The sequence below is a fragment of the Pleurodeles waltl genome, chromosome 5 (genome assembly GCF_031143425.1).
Source record: "Pleurodeles waltl isolate 20211129_DDA chromosome 5, aPleWal1.hap1.20221129, whole genome shotgun sequence".
Classification (NCBI taxonomy): Eukaryota; Metazoa; Chordata; class Amphibia; order Caudata; family Salamandridae; genus Pleurodeles; species Pleurodeles waltl.
The window spans coordinates 953737949-953759038 of NC_090444.1; positions in this window are offsets into that span (position 1 = coordinate 953737949).

Genomic DNA, 21090 nt, shown 5'->3' on the forward strand with positions numbered 1-21090 from the left:
TATGTTTGGTACATATCTGCATGGTTTTGTGTGTGTATTGGGTATTTGCCATTGAGGTATGTTGTGTGTGCGTGTGTGTGGCCTTCACTCTGTGTGTGGGGTATGTGTGTTCTGTGTGGGAGTGTATCAGTGCCATTTCCCTCCCCTCTGTGCTAGGTATACTTACGGTTGTCGTCTTCATCGTTGTCTGTGATCCTGAAGGTGTATGGTGAGATACAACGCTGGGAAGATTAGCAGTTCATTCGCCATGGCGGCGGCGTCTCTGTGCCTGGAAATGGGTGTTTCCATTTATACTTTCTGTTTTGGCCAGGTTTTTCATGGCGGGATGGCCCCACCGGATATCCTGGCAGAGTGTTCACTCGGAAAATGGAGGGCGGGACGTTGGCTGCCTCCTGCCTGACGTTTTCTTCCGCCGGCAGATGCGGCTCATCGGCAGTGGCAGGGCTGGCGGTGAGTTGTATGTATTATGTTGGATTCACCACGTTACTCATTATTTGGTGGTCTGCACCGCCACCCTGCCGGCGGTCACAAGACTGACATCGGCGTGTCGGTTCGGTTACTGCCAAACTCAGAATGAGCACCTCAGTCTTTTAGGACTCTTTTGATGTCTACAATGCCTCCATGTTCTTCAGGCACCAGATCAACGACTTGCTGTCAGAGGCTCTGAGGTATGACATTTCTTGAGCCTCTCAACACAACACCTTCCTTAGTTACAGACAGTTCATGTACATTTTTGAATTTCTGAAATTCAGCATCGTCGGCAAAGGTTGAGTGTTCCTCCTCTACGATTGAGTTGAAATGATGTCTTAGAGGGATAACATGTTTTTGTCGGTATTTGCAGCATCAATAACTTGTTCAAGTGATCAGGCTGCTGGCATACTCGACCTCACAAAGAAATTGATGTACTCCTCTGCCGTTTTTGATGTTGCACTGTGGTGCTGCAATGGTACTTGTGAAAAGTAATCAGCGGGGTTCTGATCTTTACCCGGTTTGTACACAATTGTGTAGTCAGACTCTTGCAGTCACTACCCCTACCTCTCAATGTGAAGGCCATCTTGGCTCTCAGATTTCCAAGAATAGTGAGCAGAGCTTGGTGATCTGTAATGACAGTGAAACACTGCCCATATAGAAAAACATGAAAATGTTTGCAGGCCAACAATACAGGCAGACTCTCCTTCTCCGTCTGAGAATAAGGATATCCCATGTCAGACAGGCTTCGACTGGCATGGGCTATGATGTGTCTCTGAGCATTCGGCTGACCATTTTGTTGAGCACGAATTGTCTCCAGCCCCACCGGGCTCGCATCTTTGGTAATCTCAGTATGCAGCTTGACGTAAAAAATAAGCCATCTCAGTTACATTTTCAATTCCATGGTTATGCTTTAGAAGCTTTGAACACATTCAATAGACCACTGGAAAGGGACATTTTGTTTTGTTGAGTGTCTTAGTGAGGAACTCACTGTATCAAAGTGCTGAATGTACCTTGAGAAAGAGCTGGCCATGCACAAAAAGGATGGCAACATGGTGACATCTTGTTGGGGAGCAAGGAGCTGACAGTGATTGCACTTTATCTGGGTCAGGAGTCATTCCCCCATCAGAGAATATGTGCCCAAAGAATGTATGTTTGGTTTTGTGAAACTCGAGTTGATGGTATCCCTGGTTTAGGTCAAGACGGCAGAAAACTTTGACCACGTTCAGTTGCATTATCATATCCGCTATGTGTGGACCAGGATGTTGTTCCCCCTCGATTGCTTTGATGGCCTGACACATTTCAACACAGAAACACACTGCATCTCCACTGTCCCAGTTGACACCACATTTATGGGCAAAGTCTATGGCGTAGGACTGGTGGAGTAGTCAATGATGTCATGCTTCAACAGTGATTCTAGTTCTTTCTCAACAGCTTCTTGCAAGTGGAAGGTGACTCAACTCTACCGCTGGGCAACAGGGCGAACGTCCTCATTAATGTAAAGTCGCAATTTCATTGTCTTCAGCCTTCCTAGGCCATGAAACTGTGACAAAAAATGACTCATAACTTCAGATTGAGTGTGAAGGTTGTAATTGAGAGATATCAGTCCCATGTCAGCAGCAATGGCAAAACTGAATAGGCATGCACTAGATGAAGTTCCTTGAAGAATGTGAATCAGCGCTTGCACTGATACTGCTTTAAGTTGCATTGTCACTATGAATGACACTTGTCCCCGCAACGGTTTGGAGGCAGCCCATGTGCATACCTTCATGTTTGATGGATCGAGGCGATGCACAGGAGACATACTATTAAACTTCTCGACTAGCATGATGTTAATCGACACACCACTGACTATGACAAAGGGTATAGGGCATAGGGCAACTGTTGAATTTTGCTGTGATCTTGGGCTAGGATCCAAATTAATTTAATCGTTTCATTTGGTGGTTTGCCTCTGTCTTTTGTTCTTCCTTGCAAGCAGCCAAAGTAACATGAGCCTGTCGCCCTTTGATTGACATAATCATGACACATCCATCTTCTTCGTTGGCACTTGATAATGGCATTGGGGAGCCTGTGCAGGATGAGCTTGAGGATGATTGACTTTGTCAGGTTTCTACTTGTTGCAGCTGGTTCTGCCTTTGGCCTTGTGGGTGTTGCTAGAATGCTTCTGGAACCTCCTGCCATCCATTTTCTCTTCTCGCAGTGAAGTATATGGTTTCTCTTTCACTTTGCAGACCATTACGAAGTGGTTTTCTTTTCAGCAACTTTTACATGTCTGTCCCAGGGCCGGATATTTGCCTTCATGGGTACATGAAAAAAAACTTGAAACATAACTTCTTCTTCTTTAAAGATACCGACTTGTACTCATCTACTTTGCACATGTGCTTGCATTTCATGTTCAATGCTGATTTACTTTTCACACTCCTAGCTTCCATACAGCAGTGTGTCGGTCTGCTCCTTCATCGACTCTGTCAGCCATTAGAATTTTCTCCAAACTGAGCGTCTCTCTCACCATGCACCTTCTGAATCAATCTGAAAGACAGCTATCGATGACTCTGAGACTCAAGGCTTCTTCATTAAATTCCCTAACTTGCTGTGTTTGATAAGCATGTCAAGTCTTTCAACAAACTCATCCATCGTTTCACCAACTTGCTGTCCTGCTTGATTGAAACTGTACCTTTCGTAGTCGACATTCGGAATCAGATTGAAGTTGGACCCCAATGCTTCTTTGATCTGATGGTAAGATTTTGCATTAGTCTGTGAGGTTTTCTTCAGCATTATTTTACTCCGTCACTGGCAAGGTTCTTTAAATACGTAATGATTTTCTTATAATTTACTCTTTCGAGGGGATCTATGGAGTCATCAAAGATCTGATCCGCAAGGTCAATTTAGTTCCAATATTTTGCTTTTTGGTATTGTAGAATGCTGTTGGTGGTTTCAGAAACACAGCTGCATTGTACTTCACACTCTTTTCTACTGCTGTTGAGTACATGCTGTTCAGATGGCTGCTGTCGCTCACATGGACCTGTACCTTCTGGAAGCACCGGCTGTGTATTCTCACTTAAGTCATCACACATGACCTGAAATCAGGCATCGCCATCTTCTTTCTTGATAGCGGATAGCCGTTCCATTTCTTGTATTTGATTATCGTTGCATTTGGCTTTTTGCATCAAACCATCACTGCTTTTAGCATTCTGTCTTGTAGCAATGGTGGCTCTTTGTTAAGGCGCAGCACAGTATTTCTTCTTTCAGCCTTATCAACATATTCTGGTGGGCTTTTTTAATGCTCTCCTTCGCAAGGTCTTCTCCTTCTTTGAGGGCTATATGTGGACTGGAGAGGAGCCTTGATTCCACACTCGCCAGCCTTGACTTGCTTCTTGTTGACTTGGTTGCACATAGCACACACAAGCAGTTTGTTTCATCATTGCAAACTCTCAGGGAGAGCAGTCTCATTTCTTCAGGGCACAGATCCCCCTCTTGTTGCCAGGTGTAGCTTCCTCCCCAGCCCAGAAGCATATAAATGACCGTGCCACACACAAAGCTCATTAACAGACATCTTAAGTCTTCAGCATACAACCACACAGTGTTGGATCACATCATAACCATTAATAAGCACACCCTAACACCTCAAAACATTTTTTAACTTCCTTTATTGAGTCTGCCTAGAACTGCAAGGGTCCTAGCTCACCTAATCTCACAACATTATGGTGTCTGAGAGAGAAGTGAGTGGGTCTTTACATTCAAAGATGCACACTGGTTGTCCAAGACACAGTTGTCAGAAAAGAAGATACTCCATTTTATACACTATTAATGGCCTTCTTTATCATAAAGAGAAGTATGAGCAGAGAGAGCAGCCTTCACCCACAACATATTTTCACATGTGTTACTCTGGGGAGATGTCTAGGTTGACCCACCAGTCTATCTATACCTTAGACTGTGTCCTTATTATCCAAGAGAAATTTGTCTCTGCACAACATTTGTACATCTGTCATTCAACAGAGATGTCTCAGCAGGAATGTCTCAGCAGAGAGGCAAGTCCCCACCAACACCCTACTACACATAACCATCATCTAAGAGAAAGATCTAATGATAGGGGCTAGTCCCTCCCCATATCCTACTACATGCACTGGTCATCCCAGAGAGAGCTCTCAGTGGAGAGGGCAGTACCTCCCCACACCCTACCATGCACACCTGTGATCTGAGAGAGGTCTCAGTTTAGAGGCCAGTTTCTTCCTACACCCTAGTACACACACTCTGCATCCAACAGAGAGTTCTCAAGTGTTGAGCCCAGTCGTTCCCCATACAGTATTGTGAATCCTTACTGTCCTGGGACAAGGTGTTAGTGGAATGACGAGTCCCTATTATAGCCTACTATATAAAGTGGTTATTCTGTGGTGAGGTGTTTTTGAAGAGTCCAGTCTCTCCTTACTCTCTACTATATGCTGCTGCCAAACTGTGGACAGATGGGACGAGACTGGTCACTTTTTCCTAAAATCCTAGGAAAAGGAAGTAAAAGTTGTAAGTACTGTAATGAAAGAGAGTGTAAATTATGTAACTGTTAGAAATGGGAGTCTCTAGTTGGCAGTGGGATTGTGCCCTGTCCAAGTTGGGACCCTTCTTTCTAGTCAGGTTAAGTGAGTTACACACCTAAAATAACCCCTTCTCACTCATTTGGTAGCTTGGCACGAGCAGACAGGCTCATCTCAGAGGGAATGTGTAAAGCGTTTGCAAATAACACACAGTAATTCAGTAAAAACACTGCAAATTGACATCACACCAGTTTTGGAAAACTAGCCAATATTTATCTCTGTAAAACAAGACAAAATGATAAAAATCCAACATACAGTAATAAAGATACAAATTTTGTAAGACCCAGCTCAAACTACGGTTCCTTGAAGTCGATAGTTCCATCTGGGGCTACCACGGCGTTGTGAATAATAAATCCAACGGTTCAGACCAAATGTGAGATCGCGGGCAAACTACGGTGTCAGGGAGACCCGCAAACAGTACCTTGGAAATGCAGGGCTTCGTAGACCTTGCAATAAGATCTAAAGTTGCGGCATCACTGGCGTTGACAGGTCGGTACATTGGTCCATAGGTCGGTACAGGAGTCGTCAGGTCCTTGAAGTCACATGCTTTGCAGATCATACTCTGTGAGGGTGAAGTCAGGAGCAGTGGTGCTGGTGGCGTCGGTGGCGTCATGCATGTGATGCAAAGCGGGATGATGCGATGTGCAGTGCCCACAGGTCACGGTACAGGCAGTGGCTCGGTGATGGCACCCAGTGTCGACGGTGAGACCAGGGCAGCGATGTGAAGTGGGGCGATGCGACATGCAGTGTCTACACATCATGGTGCAGGCAGCGGAATCGTCATTGCTGAAGTGCTATTGGCAGTTGACCCAAGGTTGCGATGTGAAACAGGGTGATGCTTCGTGCAGTGCCCACAGTTTGCGGTGCAAGCAGGGGTGTAGGTTGACAAGGCTGAAGTTGATGTCGCTGACATTGGTGGACCAGAGCTGCTGTGTGGGATGGGGCGATGCTTCCTGTACCTTATGAACGGTGTCCACAGGCCACGGTGCAGGCCGCAGCATCATCAGCATAGAGCAGCAGAGGTGGTGGTGGTGCCAGGGCTTCAGTGTGAAGCGAGGCGATGTGAGATGCAGTGCTTACAGGTTACTGTGCATTCAGCAGCTCAGTGAACTGCATCAGGGGGTGCCAACGATGAAACCAGGGTTGTGTTGTGAAGTGGGGTGATGCTCTGTGTGGTGCTGTCAGCTCACAGTACAGGCAGTGGCATCTTTGGTTCGCTGTAGTTTTTTTTCTTCTGCTGCAGCACAAAACAAACAGCTCCCAGTACTGTTGGCAGATGAACTTGAAGTCTTTGATGTTCCTGAGACTTCCAACAGGAGGCAAGCAGCAGGCCAACACAGCAAAGCACACAGCAAAGTGGAAGTCCCTTTAGACAGCATTTCCATCTCTTCTTCTTGGCAGGTTTCTTAGTCCAAAAGAGTTCTAAAGTTCTGGGGTCAGGGTCCCACTACTTATATTAGTTCTGGCCTTTGAAGTAGGCAAACTTCAAAAGCCGTCCTTCCTCCTCACAAGATCCAGTTCTTTCCTGCTCTATCCCAGTCGCTCTCCAGTGGGAGAGACTTCTTTGTGCTGGGCAGTTCCAGCCCTATTCAGGTGCAAATGTCAGTTCCTTCCACCACTCTAGCCCAGGAAGACCCATCAGGCTATGTAAGACATAGCTAAGTTAATTTTGTGTGACTGTCTAGAGTGTATGCAGCAGGCTCTCCATGTAAACTACACAGATGTGGATTCCACAGGCAAGCATTGAATGGTTAAACAAGAAAATGCCCACTTTCTAAAAGTGACATTTTCAAACCCGCAATCTAAAAACCATCTTTGGTAAAAGATGAATTTTTAAATAGTGAGATCAGAGATCCCAAACTCCAACTTCCTCTCATCTTCCCATGGGAATCTGCACTTGAAAGGTGTTTCAAGGCAGACCCCATGTGAACCTATGGAAGAGTTAGCCTTTCAATAGTGAAAAGTGAAATGCACAGTATTTCACTATCAGGTTATGTGAAAATACACCACTACATGTCCTACCTTCTAAATATACTACACCCTGCCCATTGGGATGCCTGGGCCCACCTTAGGGGTGACCTACATGCAATAAAAGAGAAGGATTAGGCATTTCAAGTGGGTGCACTTGCCAGGTTGCAATGCTAGTTTAAAACTGCATGCACAGACACTGCAGTGTAAGGTCCGAGACGTCTTTGGAAGGCTACTAGTGTGGGTGGTACAACCAGTGCTACAGGCCCTCAGTAGCATTTGATTTACAGGCCCTGGGCACATATGGTGCCCAATACTAGGAACTTACTAGTAAATCAAATATGTCAGTCATGAACAACCAATAATAATCCTAAATTACACCGGGGGCACTTGCATATTAGCACTGATCAGCAGTGGTAAAGTGCGCAGAGACAAGAAACCAGCAAAGACAAAGTCCAGCATATGATAAAAAAAGAAGGTCAGAATGCAAAAAGACGGGAAACATGGGAAGCATGCCAAAAGATGCCAAGTCTATCAGTAACTTAAAAAACTTTTCGATCTCACAACAATCTCACAAAATTGTATTAAAAAAAGGGTTGCGAAAATCTGGTGCACATAAATTATTCCCATTACAACAGGATATGTTCAGTGAAAATGCAAATAATAATATAAAAGTATTGTCTTGCAAGACGCTCACAAACGCAAACCAGCAAACACTGCCTTATTGCAGTGGATGCAGAAGATTGTGTGCCTGACTGTCGAACGAGGCTCACCCATGCTATGTATGGGAACATCATTACTCTTGCGAGTGTCTCGTGAGAGTGATCAGGAAGGAAAATAAGGGAGTACATAGTACAAAGAACATACAAAATGAAAATATAGGGTGCGTCTGAAAATAACTTTTTGAAGTAACATTATGAACAATTGCATTTGTTTTGTATTTTTTAACATTTTTAACCTTTTTGTATTTTTTTTTTTAATGGATAGAACAGAAACAAGAAATTGGGAGCAAAAAAAAATGTCAAAACAAAGAGGAGAAAAATGTAGAAAAAAATGTCAAAAAACTACTGCCTAAGTGGACATTTATGATCCTGGACAAGCCTGTCTCATGCACCACTGCTTGTCTCAGAATTAAAAAATAATCTCCTTTAGCTCTTGAGGAGTTATCAAGCTCTGCAGCATGAGTTAGTTCAGCCTGAGCAAGGCATTCAGGGTGCACAGCTCTCAAATGTCGCCACATCCCAGTGGTACTCTTGGAATATTGCTTGTTCTGGCTGCCACTGTTAGACCCTTTTTTGGATATGTTTCAAATTACATATTTGACAGACACTTCCTTGGGATGTCTTTCCTCTCCTGGGCGCCTTGCAGAAGTTTCACGAGATCGTTAAAAACATAGAACTTTCTCATGGGCATATTTATACTTGTTTTGCGCCGAATTTGCATAATTTTGTTTATGCAAATTTGGTGCAAAACTAACTCCATATTTGTACTTTGGCACTAGACCCGTCTAGAGCCAAAGTTATTGAGTGAAAGTCATTTTTTGGACGTGAAAACCTACCTTGCGTCAATGAGATGCAAGGTAGGCGTTCCCGTGCTATAAATGACTCTATGGCCTTAGCGCCATATTTATCCCCATGTGCTAAAATCATGCGCGTGGGAGAAGGGGTCAAATAATGGTGCAAAGCTTGCTTTGCACCATTATTTAACGCCTGGGTCAGGGCAGGCGTTAGGGGACCTGTGGGCCTATTTCCATGGTGGAACACCATGGAATAAGCCCACAGGTGCCCTCCCCAGGCCCCAGGGATACCCCCACCCACACCAGAGGGACAGCGAAGGATGGGGGACCCCATCCCAGGTAAGTATAAGTAAGTACAGGTAAGTATATATATTTTTTTTAAGTGCCACTGGGGGCCCTGAAATGGGCCCCCCTACATGGCACTGGGTGCAATGGCCATGCCCAGGGGACCCTGGTCTTCTGTGCTGGCCATTGGGGTGGTGGGCATGACTTCTGTCTTTTCTAAGACAGGATTCATTTGGTGTGGATGGTTTTGCATCAGAAACTGACACTATGCTGGTTAGAGTCACTTTTTTTAGTCTACCCTGCCTAGAGTCATTTTTTGGTGAAACAAACCCTTCTCCCATACCGCCACTCCCACACAGCTAATGTCATTTTTTTACGCTAGACTACCCTTTGCGCCGGCTTGCACCATTCCATAAATATGGTGCCTGGCTGGCGCTCAGGAATGGTGAAAGCCGGTGCAAAACTTTTTGATGCAAAACTGTGTTAGTGCAGTTTTGCACCAAAAAGTATAAATATGCCCCCTAATATCTCAAATGCAACAATGCATGAAAATGTTTTTCTATTGTAAGTAACACTTCTCATGTCTTACTTGCTTCTGGACAACAAAAATACACTGTTATGAACTTAACTTCAAATGTACGATCTCGTAAGCTGATCTCGAGAGCCAGACAGGAAGTACAGCCCCCTTGTAGTCTATGCAGGGGATTATGTGTTTGGCTCCCGTGATCATCTCTCTAGAGCTGTAAGTGTGTAAACAAAATAATTAGTACAATCTATAATCTGTACTGACTACATTATTAAACATTAGCATTCAATAATAACTGATAAGGTGAAAAATAACTCTGTAATACACATTAGAGCAAAATGTATAATTGTGTGAGCTTGTGAGCCTCCTGCAAGAGCGATCAAACACCTTAAACCTAGATGTAGATAGTGAAACCACATAGTTTACAGTATAGGAAAAACTGATCAGCGTCTTTTTGAAATATAAATATGATGTTTGTGTAAAGATACATACAAAGGCCATGAAAACCGCTGGGAATATTTCTGTATATGTGAGTTACAAAATCTAAGAAGTTGAACATTCTCAACGCAAAGATTGGTGGAATAGTCAATGTCTATGTATTTTTAAATGTAATTTTATTTTTAAAAAATGCTCGAAATGCACTAAAATATCTATGGTTAAAGTAATGTTATAGCTAGGTATCATAAAAATATCTGTTTAAGATTTTTTTTAAACCTTAGAAATTCACTGGAAAAAAACAAAGTTTTAAGTAACTTATTCTTAGGCAAATTTCTCTGTAACAACGTTACCATTTTGAAGTATTGAAGTAATATAACACAGAAATTCACAAGTTATAGTTAGCAGCACTAACTATAATTTACACCCTGCCATGCACTCCTTATGACCTCACGTATGACATCACTCATGACATGTTCTATGACATAATTTATTACACCACTCATGACAGCTAAAATTACATAATTGATTACATCACTGATGACATCATCCAAACGTTGTTTTCCTGCATACAGGTGTAGAAATTACTATAGCATTACAGGTGTGACAGTAAGTACAAAACAGCTCAGGTCAAGATCAGGCATCATTTCTACAAACACAGAAACAACTCCCCTAGGTGTTGAAAGCAAGCATTATGTGCAACAATGACCCTATACCATACACTTTACACAAAGCATAGTTCACCTTATCAACCAACCACCGATACATGGGAAACCCTCATTGCATAAGTTGTTCAATATCTATTCAACTAGGCAAAGAAAGCCGGAATAGTGAAGGGCAATTTCAAAACAAATGCCCTACTAGAGACAGATTTTATCTGTGTCAAACCTCAGACATATACCGAAGCTACATTAAGAAATAAAGTTCATATCAGTGGAGAACGGAGTACTGTAATCAGTGTTTAGTCTAAGAACAGAGTTGATTCAATGCCTCACTGTTTGCAAACAATGACATCTTCATGGGAAATAAATTGCAGAGTATTCAAAAGAACCTATTAAGAACAATGTACATTGCATGCAAGTTTTCAAAAAAGACACTACTTGTTAAAAAAAAAAAGATCTGAAGGTGCTTGTTAGACCTGTCAGACTTAGGGTGGTCTTCACCCAAACTTTTTGCCTGCTTGCCTTCATCTTGTTTGGATGTTTGCTCTGCTGACCTTAAGACTCTGGGCACTTCAGCCTCTGCTAACCAGTGCTAAAGTGCATGTGCTCACTAAACGTAGTTTGAGCTCATTGGCCTCTTCAATTTACATGTAAGTCCCTTTTAGAGTGATATTCCATATACCCAGGGCCTGTAAATTAAATGCTACCAGTGGGCCTGTAGCACTTATTGGGCCATTCACTTAAGTATCACCTTAAAACTTGTCCCAGACCTGCCATTGCAGCCTGAAGGCAGTGTCCCACAGCCATGTCGACTTGGCATTTAAAACCCCTCGCCAAGCTTTAAACTCTCCTTTTATTGCAGATAAATCACCCCTAAGGTAGGCCCTACATAGCCCATAGGGCAGGGTGATGTGTAATTAAAAGGTAGGTAAAAGGTAGGTACTTTTACTTGTCCTAGTAGTGAAAAACTCCCAAGTTAATTTTCTCACTACTGAGAGGCCTACCCCTCCCATAGGTTAACATTGGAGATTCTTTATTAAAATTATTAAATTATAACTCCTAAACCAGAGGTGATAGATATATCATGTTTGGTATCTATGAACTTCTAATGATAATCCCTCCTTAATGATAAAATCGGATTTATCATTACAAGTTTTAAATGACACTTTAAAAATGTTGGCATTTTCCTGTCCTTAGCCCTCTGTTCCTGTAACTTGCCTGAGGTCACATGACTGGGTGTAACTGACAGTTGTGATTTGTAATTTCACCCCAGACAGTCACACAATAGGGGGATTAGCAGAGCCTGAATGGGCCATTAACTGACTTGATGGGGGCATAGCTAAGCACAGCCCCACCTGCAACTGAATAGGCTGGGCTCCGCCACCACACAATAGGCTTAATGACCCTGTATTGTCAGTGCAGCCAACAAGGAGCCAGGGCAGGGGAGGCAGGAAATTCCTGGAACTTCAGAGAGCCTTTCTGGGAACATCACCCAACTTCTAGTAGCAGGGCACCAGGGTATAAAAATAGGGCTCTCAGACCTGCTCTTCAGTTCACTACCGGACCTGCAGAAGAATTTCTGCTGCTGTGACCTGCTGTACAATCTGCCAGACTGTTGGAAGGACCTGGAAGGACTGCTTTGCTGCCTGGAGCCTGCGTGGAACTTTTAGAGGCCAGTCCTGCTGTAGAGCTCTTCATCACAACCTGCAGCCAGGACTCCAGAAGTGACTCAAAGAGATCCTAGCTTGAGTAAGTCTCGGACCCCTAAGGGGTCCATTCCTAGGCTCTTGGTTGTGGTGCTAATGGTGTCATACTGGCCATTTTACAAAACTGAAGACTTGCTATTTTGAACCCTAAACTTTACAAATTCTGAACTCTGGTTCTACTTCTTGGATTTTCATGGTTTTGGTGTCAAATCATTTACTAACATTTTCTCTATTTTTCTAAATTGGTTTGGGATTTGTATTGTGTTGTGTTGGTGTTTGTGTATAATAAATATATGTACATAAATACTTAACACATTGTTTCTAAGGTTAGTCTGACTGCTTTTTGTGCCAAACTACCCAGGGTTAAGCACAGGTTAAATCAGTTATGTTTTGTGGTTCACCCTGCAAGGGATTGTGGCTGTTGCTTGACCAGAGCTCACACCCCAGTCAACCAATAACTCAATTTTGCACAGTGCTAAAGATCATACTACCTGCACCCTTCATACTGTATACTGTGTACTTTACAGATAGGCCGTATCCTTAAGCAGAACAAGCACACATACACAGATTAGTATCTGGTACACTCACTGTTCTATGTTAAGAATAAATTCTTACCTTGACACAATTCTCTATCATAACTCAAGAATGCTTACCAAAGTTAGGATTTACTACAGAGAATGTTTTCTTGTTGAAAACCTTTCCTGCAGATCCCAAAAAGTTGTGTAGACCATAATGAACACAACTTAGCTGTTCCTCACACACAGAATTACTCTTCAATGCAAAGAACTATAACATGCTCAATACCTCTATACACGTATGGTGCATTAGGTGTACATGTGCTTTGTGCACACAACTAGTAGCTGGACTTAGGTTGTACACAACTAGGTAGAAAACTACTATTGTAGTCATCTGCCACTACATAAACTAGAAACCAAACTAGCACACTAACTGGATGATGTCATCAGTGATGTAATTTGAGATGTCATCAGTGATGCTTTAAATGATGTCATAGAACATGCCATGTGTGATGTCATATTTGAGGTCACAAGCAGTGCATGGCGGGGGAATAATTATAGTTAGTGCTGCTAACTATAACTAGTGATTTTCTGTATTTTTTTTTACTTCATAACATTAACATTGTCTTTGAGAAATTCACCTAACTTTAACGTTACTATAACCTTTGTATTTTTTCAGTGAATATATATGTGTGTGTGTGTGCGTGTGTGCGTGTGTGCGTGTGTGCGTGTGTGCGTGTGTGCATGTGTGTGTTCATGTGCGTGTGTGTGTGTGTGTATGTATATATATATTCAATGAAAACACCAAAGACTCAAGCAATGTTATAGTTAGATGAATATATCAGTGCTAATATTAACATTTTGAACTAAACAAAAACAGACATTCACTAGTTACAGTTAGCAGTGCTAACTATAACTTGCGCCCCACCATGCACTGCTCATGACCTCATTTGTGACATCACTCATGACTTGTTCTATGACATCAAAAGACCAACAAATATTTTTGCCTTCAACAATTTTTTTAGATTGCTGAAGGCCCACTACCTTACCCAAAAAAGGTTTTGTAAACAACAGAAAAACAAGAATTGTTAAAGCCAAAGAGCTGGTGGCCAGTGCCAGACCACTTGGCTTTGTTAATTATAATGTAGATTTAGGGGATACCACAGTTCTTCAGGCGTGCTAACAGGTCACTTGCTTTACGCTCATTTAATTTGCGCTGTGCAACATCCCTTGTGCCCACTTCGAACAATGATAGACTTTGCAATGGCTCTGTAAGATGGACACCTGCTGCTGTCTTTAATTTAATTTTTGCAAACATATGTATACCCTGTTTAGACAGCAGCATGTTTTCTTTTTTCTACTTGTATTCTTTTAATTTGTCTTGCACATGTTGTTGAGCTTCTGTGTGTTTTATTGTGGGTGTGTCATGGGTGAATGCAAGAATGAGTCAATGAATGGATGAACGGATGCATGAGTGCAAAGGTGAGTGACAGAGTGCATGTATGAAGACTTACTGAGCGCCTGAACCCATCCAGGACACAAAGGCCACTTTCTTTTACAAGCTAGCACTATTGGCATTACGAATTATTGTTCTTCCCCTTTGGTTCCGAGGGATGCAGCTTCTTTGCTGTAGACTCCGAGTAACAGAGGTGTTTACACAGGGGCTGGGCTCAGATAATTGTTTCCATACCGCCAAGTAACTAATCAGCATTCGTAAGATTTGCCTAGACAGCAGCAGAAGCAATTAAAGGTTACTGCTGCTGCGAGCACACGTTTGGTGCTTTCAATGATATATTTCAAATAGCACCGCTGGGTGAACAGTCCTGTCTTTTTGTAACCGGGAATGGGAAGCTCTGTCCTGTGAGGTTTTGCTGTGTGAATTTAACGAGGGTTTTATTATGTTTACCCAAATTGTACAGAGCTTTCAAGTGTACAGAATCAAAAGTATGAGGCCTGTGTGAAAATTCTAGGTATGCAGTTCCTATCATGAAAATACAGTTTGCTTACGAACAAGTGCCTGGGTGGCCAATTACTGCACATTTAGTTTCATTGAGAGGGCTAGGAAAGAGAAGACGTAGCCCCAGATTAACAAACATTTTGCGCTGGGCAAAATGTTTTTTTTTTTTATTGAAAGTCGCCTGAAAGCTACACAAAGGAGTGCAACCCATTTCTTTGCATTACTCTGGGTCAAGGGAGCGTTCCATTGGGGGTATGTGGACGTTCCCAAGAAACCACCGCTGGTTTTTCAAGGAAAACGCAATCTACTAACAGTGGTAGACAGGGTTTTGTGCCAGAAAAATAACGTCATCAAAAGGCAAGCGTTAAAAAAGAGAAAGGCGTTTATTTCTTCTAACTTTTCCAACTTGCATGTGTTCTGCGTTGTAAGCACACATCTGAAGTAAGAAAAGTGCTAAAGTTTGTCTAGGCATTGTATTTTGTATTGGTAGGGCATCCCTACAGTACAAAACCTACGGTAAAGTCACACACACACCCTTGCACTATGATGCAAAGGTGTGTTTCTGTGTGTGTGTGTGTGTGTGGTGCTCGGCAGGTGGAGCTAGGTAGAGAACAGGATAGTGTACATCTCTGTCCATATGGCACTTTCCTGCTCTCTCCCTGTCATGCAACACAACGCAGGAACTTTGGGTGCTGTGCGGCCTTGGGTGACAGGTTTTGATTATAGGCTGTAGTGTTTTTATACGAGGGTCTAGATTTACTAAGAGTTGTAAAAGGCTAATGCGTTACTCTGTGCTGTAGAATTTTGCATTGTGCTCATGAGAATTTCTAAAGGGGGGCAAATTGATGCAGCGCTTAGTGTTGCATTGCGTTATGCGAGTGCCAGTGCAAAATGTCTGTACATAATCTCTGAATCATTTCCCAAAATATTTAACACCAAATTAAAGTTCTTAGAAGAACTTGCCTGTGAGCCGTAAATTCCAATTTGCTTACTACAACACCTACCGCCCATGCGCAGAATCCAAAGTCCACGTGAAGTTTTCCTGTGGTTCCGGTTCCTCATTTCGGCATTTTCACCGACGGTGTATGTTTTACTGACAGGTCATTAACAGGTTCTGGAACAGGATGCTCATCAGCAAAGTATTCATCTATGCTGGAGATCGATTTCACACCAAGCGGACCCACGTTTTGTAGTGTTTTACTACCACACGGCATGCGACATATCGCATGACACAAACTATTGTGTCCACTACGTTGTCAAGGTTAGTAGATGTGTAGTAGGAATAGTAAAAATAGCCTTTCGTTGATGATATATTAATAGAGAATGTAGAGGATGCGTTATGTTTGAGTGTCGACAATACTAACCCTGATTTTGTTCATAACCTTTATCGTTGTTCAAGGGTTAATAACGTCCCCAGGTTAGGTCCTGCACTGCTAATGGTTCGTGTCAGCTGATTCATAGCCGTAAGGTGCATTCCTTTATGTATGCATGGAGGTTTGAGGAGGATGCCTGTTGACCTTCTCAGGGGGCGGTAACAAAGGCCCCCGCAGCCCCTGGTTGCAGTCCCTCCCCTTAACAGCTTAGTAACCTGGCATGAGAGATCCTGATGGAGTCCGTAGGGGACCCCTCCATGTACTTTGCAGGACGGGCCTCCTCAGGTTTTGTTGCGCCAGTGGGCCTCCCTAGTCATTCTGTGAAGCATTCCATGACTGACATTTCTCACCTGCAGTGTGAGGTGTGTGTGCAGTATGTTGCAGAAGACTGCACAAGACGTTTGGAGCCCCTGTTATATCCTTAGCCCAACTGACGTCTTGCAATGTGTCGGATCCTCGCACCGCCAAGATCACGCAGAGACAGCACTATCGTAGAAACTTCGGCCCGTATTTATACTTTTTGACACTAAACTGCACTAACGCAGTTTAGCGTCAAAAAGTTTTGCGCCGGCTAACGCCATTCTGAAGCGCCATGCGGGCGCCGTATTTATTGAATGGCGTTAGCCGGCGCTAGCAGACCGGCGCTGCCTGGTGTGCGTGGAAAAAAACCACGTACACCAGGCAGCGCCGGCGTTGGGGAAAATGGCGTTAGGGCGTCTTAAAATGGTGCAAGTCAGGTTGACGCCAAAAAATCGCCTCCACCCGATTTGCGCCATTTTTAACGACGCCCAGACGCCATTTACATGACTCCTGTCTTATTAAAGACAGGAGTCATGCCCCCTTGCCCAATGGCCATGCCCAGGGGACTTATGTCCCCTGGGCATGGTCATTGGTATTGAGGCATGTAGGGGGGCACAAATCAGGCCACCCTATGCCAAAAAAAATATAAAAAATATAAAAAATTATACTTACCTGAACTTACCTGAATGTCCCTGGGATGGGTCCCTCCATCCTTGGGTGTCCTCCTGGGGTGGGCAAGGGTGGCAGGGGGGGTCCCTGGGGGCATGGGAGGGCAGCTGTGGGCTCATTTTGAGCCCACAGGTCCCTTAACGCCTGCCCTGACCTAGGCGCTAAAATCCGGCGCAAATGCGGGGTTTTTTGCCCCGCCCACTCCCGGGCGTGATTTTTGCCCGGGAGTATAAATACGACGCATTTGCGTCGCAGTCATTTTTTTAGACGGGAACGCCAACCTTGCATCTCATTAACGCAAGGAAGGCGTTCACGCCAAAAAATGACGCTCTTTCCTCATACTTTGGCGCTAGACGCGTCTAACGCCAAAGTATAAATATGGCGTTAGTTTTGCGCCGAATTTGCGTCGAAAAAAACGACGCAAATTCGGCGCAAACGGAGTATAAATATGCCCCTCCGTTTACTCTGCTTTCCTCCTAATGGGTACGCATGGGCCTAATTCTGGGGGAGCTGCTGTCTTTCCATGTGTGCTGGTCCTGTTCTTACCCATCACCCTCCCCTCCTTGCACAAAGTGATGTCCAGTGTCCAGAGGATTGACCAGGGTTCTAGATGGCCGCAGGGTGGTAGAGCACTGCTCCTACATGATACTATGCTAGACACCATTGGTATTAGCTGTTTCCTCTGTATATCCCTGCGCTGTGGTCAAGGCCATGGGCACTGCTGTCACCTAAACAAAAGAAATGTTCTGCCTGCCCAAGCCCATCCTCTGAGGTTAGTGTTGGTAGCAGGCGCTGAACCCAAACAACAGTCCCTGATTTGGCTGGAGGACTATTGGAAAGAAATACACCCTCTCTTGTTTTATTATGTTATTTCAGCGACCATCATGGAATGAAAAACCTCGAAAACATTATGGGATATAAGTTACGTAAAATGGAACTGGAACTGAAGAAAGATACAGTTGAACCTAAATGGTTCCCCTGGATATTTCAATTGCTCCATTGGTTTACAATGGCTGTTTGGACTGATTCAACTGCAACTTTTTGTGAAAATAGACTGGTGTGGCGAGCAGTGAATTCATGTACACTTTTGATTTAAACTAGGAGCAATGTGCACCACCCAGTGAAATGACATAATTGTAATTGGATTTGTAATTGCAATTGGATTTGTTTAGCACTTATGACCTCTGATGAGGCATTGAAGCACCTTACGGCGAGTAGCACCGTAGTGTATTTAGTCATGTGCTCTCAAGAAAAACATGCATGCATTTACTCCAGTTACTTTTTGATACACTAAAACCAGATAGGTGGCATCATTAGTGGGACCTTTGTCGTTTCAGGTGAATGGTAGGTGAGATAGGTTGGATGGGTGAGTTTAGGCAATGTTAGAATACAGGGATAGGGTTTCAAAGAGGAGAGGTTATGGACTATGAAATGAGGTACTAGCCAATTGAAAGATTTACAATAAGAAAGATTGAGGCAGGCAGGAATGAGACCGAGAATTAGAAGCTATGCAGAAGATGGAATATAGGATGAGGGTCACTCTTAAGAACAAAAGTATATCCAGGTAAATGTTTCATGCAGGGTTTTAGGAGTATAGTGGGGGAAGTCTTTTTGACATAGCAAGCAATCGGAGAATGTAAGCTGTAGAATTAAATAACATTATACACAGTGCTACATGTCCATGGCAAACAGCTTAAACGTGTGATTTAGAGTGTACACATCATTTAAACATTAAAAGCCCTAGCCTGTTGTGTGCCAGCCTTTAAAAGATAGTCTCGAGTATCTCACCCTTGGGGTATATGGTCTGTATGCTGAGCAAGTGGAGTTAGTGCAGAAAAAGGGAAGGTCTCATTTACAAATCTCCCCACACTAGCCTGTAAATGAAAGATCTTTTCACTCACTCACTAAAACTGAGTTGTTTGGCAATGGCTGAGACTGTGTCGCCATTATTCTATATGTTAAACCCTGTTTTGTCATCTAATCCCATCCAAGTGTACCTTATGCATGTTTGTGTGTGTATATATTGTAGTATAAGAATTGTATGTATAAGCTAAGCAGTGATGAAGGTCTGTGTGTTCCATTTTGGTGTCCCAGGTCCATTCCTGTGCACAAGTTGTGGGTGATATTGCTTTCCCAGACAGTTGAGGAGTATCAGGATGCAGGAGGGAGACCTAGACAGTGAAGTGAGGAGAAAGGAGACAACACTCCTATAGAATAGAAATTCGATTAGGTCCTTAACTGTGTAATTACTACTTGGTAAATGGTGGGGGTGAAGGGGGCTGCAGTCTGATGTTCAGAATTAGAAGGATCTTTTTTGTAAAACCACCCTGTCTCTTTCCTGATCACTTTCTTGTGTCTGTGCATAGACAGGGGCAGATAGTTCACACCTCTTTATGCTCTGTTGTGGATGCTCCAGGATGAAGGCTACTCTGCTGTGAGGAGCACCACATTATAGAAAGGCTGTGTCTATAGAACAGCATAAAGAGGTACTTGAAAAAGAAAGTCACTCCAAACCAGTTCTCCTGCCTGCAGAAGCCTGAAAACAAAAAAGGTCACAACTGAAATGCACACCCCAGATTATAACTATAAACTGTAACAATCCACTTTTTCTGGACTGTAAAGACATGATTTTAACGGTGCTCCTGTTAGCGCGCCTGACCTTAATAAGTAAACTTACAAGGGGACGCAAGTAGGTCGATGAAACTTTTGACTCGCAATTAAGATATTCCCACCATAAATCCAGTACGTGTAGATCAATAATCAATAATTAATCAGTAACAATAATAATCAGGAGACAAACCATTAGTCTGCTACCATCTCTGTTAGCGCGTCTGACCTTATTAAGTAAACTTGCAAGGTGGCGCGAATAGGTTGCTGAACCTTTTGACTCGCAATTAAGATGTTCTTACCATAGCTCCTGTATATAATCAATAATCAATACACAATAATCGTTAGCAATCAATAATATCAATAGTCAATGGAGTCAGTAATTTTCACTCTCCGTGACTTTTCAGTCATGAATAATCACACCTTTAGTAAAAGTTTAGAATGTTTATTTCCCTATATTAACAATGCTAAAGTCATGTAGATTAATCTCAATATTAAATGAAACAAATACAGAAACAACACTGGTTGTCCAAAGCGGCTGAAGAAACGTAATCTAATCAGACCTTGAACTATAACACATTCTAAGATTATGGTGCAAATCAATAGCAAAGTCAGCTGCGTCAATGTGATAACATACATGAAGTTTTCCAGAGAAATTCACCAAGCATTAGTCCTGTTATCATAATTCAATTAATGAGAATCCTGAACTAACACCAGATTAGCATTGGCATGTTGGGCTTCATGCAAAACAATTTAGTGACACAAATTTGGAAAACATCTAACTACGGCTCTATCAAAACAGTGCAGTTGCTACCTAGAAAGAAAAAGCAAACATGCATAATAGTCACAATTTGGATATACCTATCCTCAGGGTGGATCAGCAAAGCAGAATCAGTCTGCGTCCTCAGGACATCAGTCGATCAGCAAGGCTTCAGGATTCAGCATCAGAATTTAAAAAGACAAAGTCTTTAAGCATTAAAGTTAAGCATGTCTCTTGTCAAGACGCAATAAGAAAGTAGTAACCTGTCGGTCAGGAAGAAAATGGGCAAAATGCTCAGAATGGCTCAGAATGACCCAGAATGACTCCCTTCTCTATGTGCAGTGTCGTTAAGTCAAAGTCACCTAAGCTACCTCCCAAATCCTATTGGTCAGTTCATAGTATGTTCACACTCCGTCCAACAAAACTAAAATCCCAAATCTATGAATTCTAATATTACTCCGTTCACATGCTGCTGATTGGTTTGTCTTGCGTTGTCCTCATCATCCAGCTTGTCACGTAACAATCTTGTTACAGCTTCTACTCTAGTCAGTATCTTCATTGTTCTTGTCCTGGGAAAGTCAGTCTCACACACATTACACATAAAATGTTGCATTAGCAAGAACATCATCTCCTAGCAGTCGGTTCATACCAGAAGCTTCAGTTATGAGCACATTAAAAAAATATAATAGAATTTCACAGTTTAACATTCTTGGTCAGCTATTTTATTAAACGCTAAGAAATACAGCTTTTACATGAG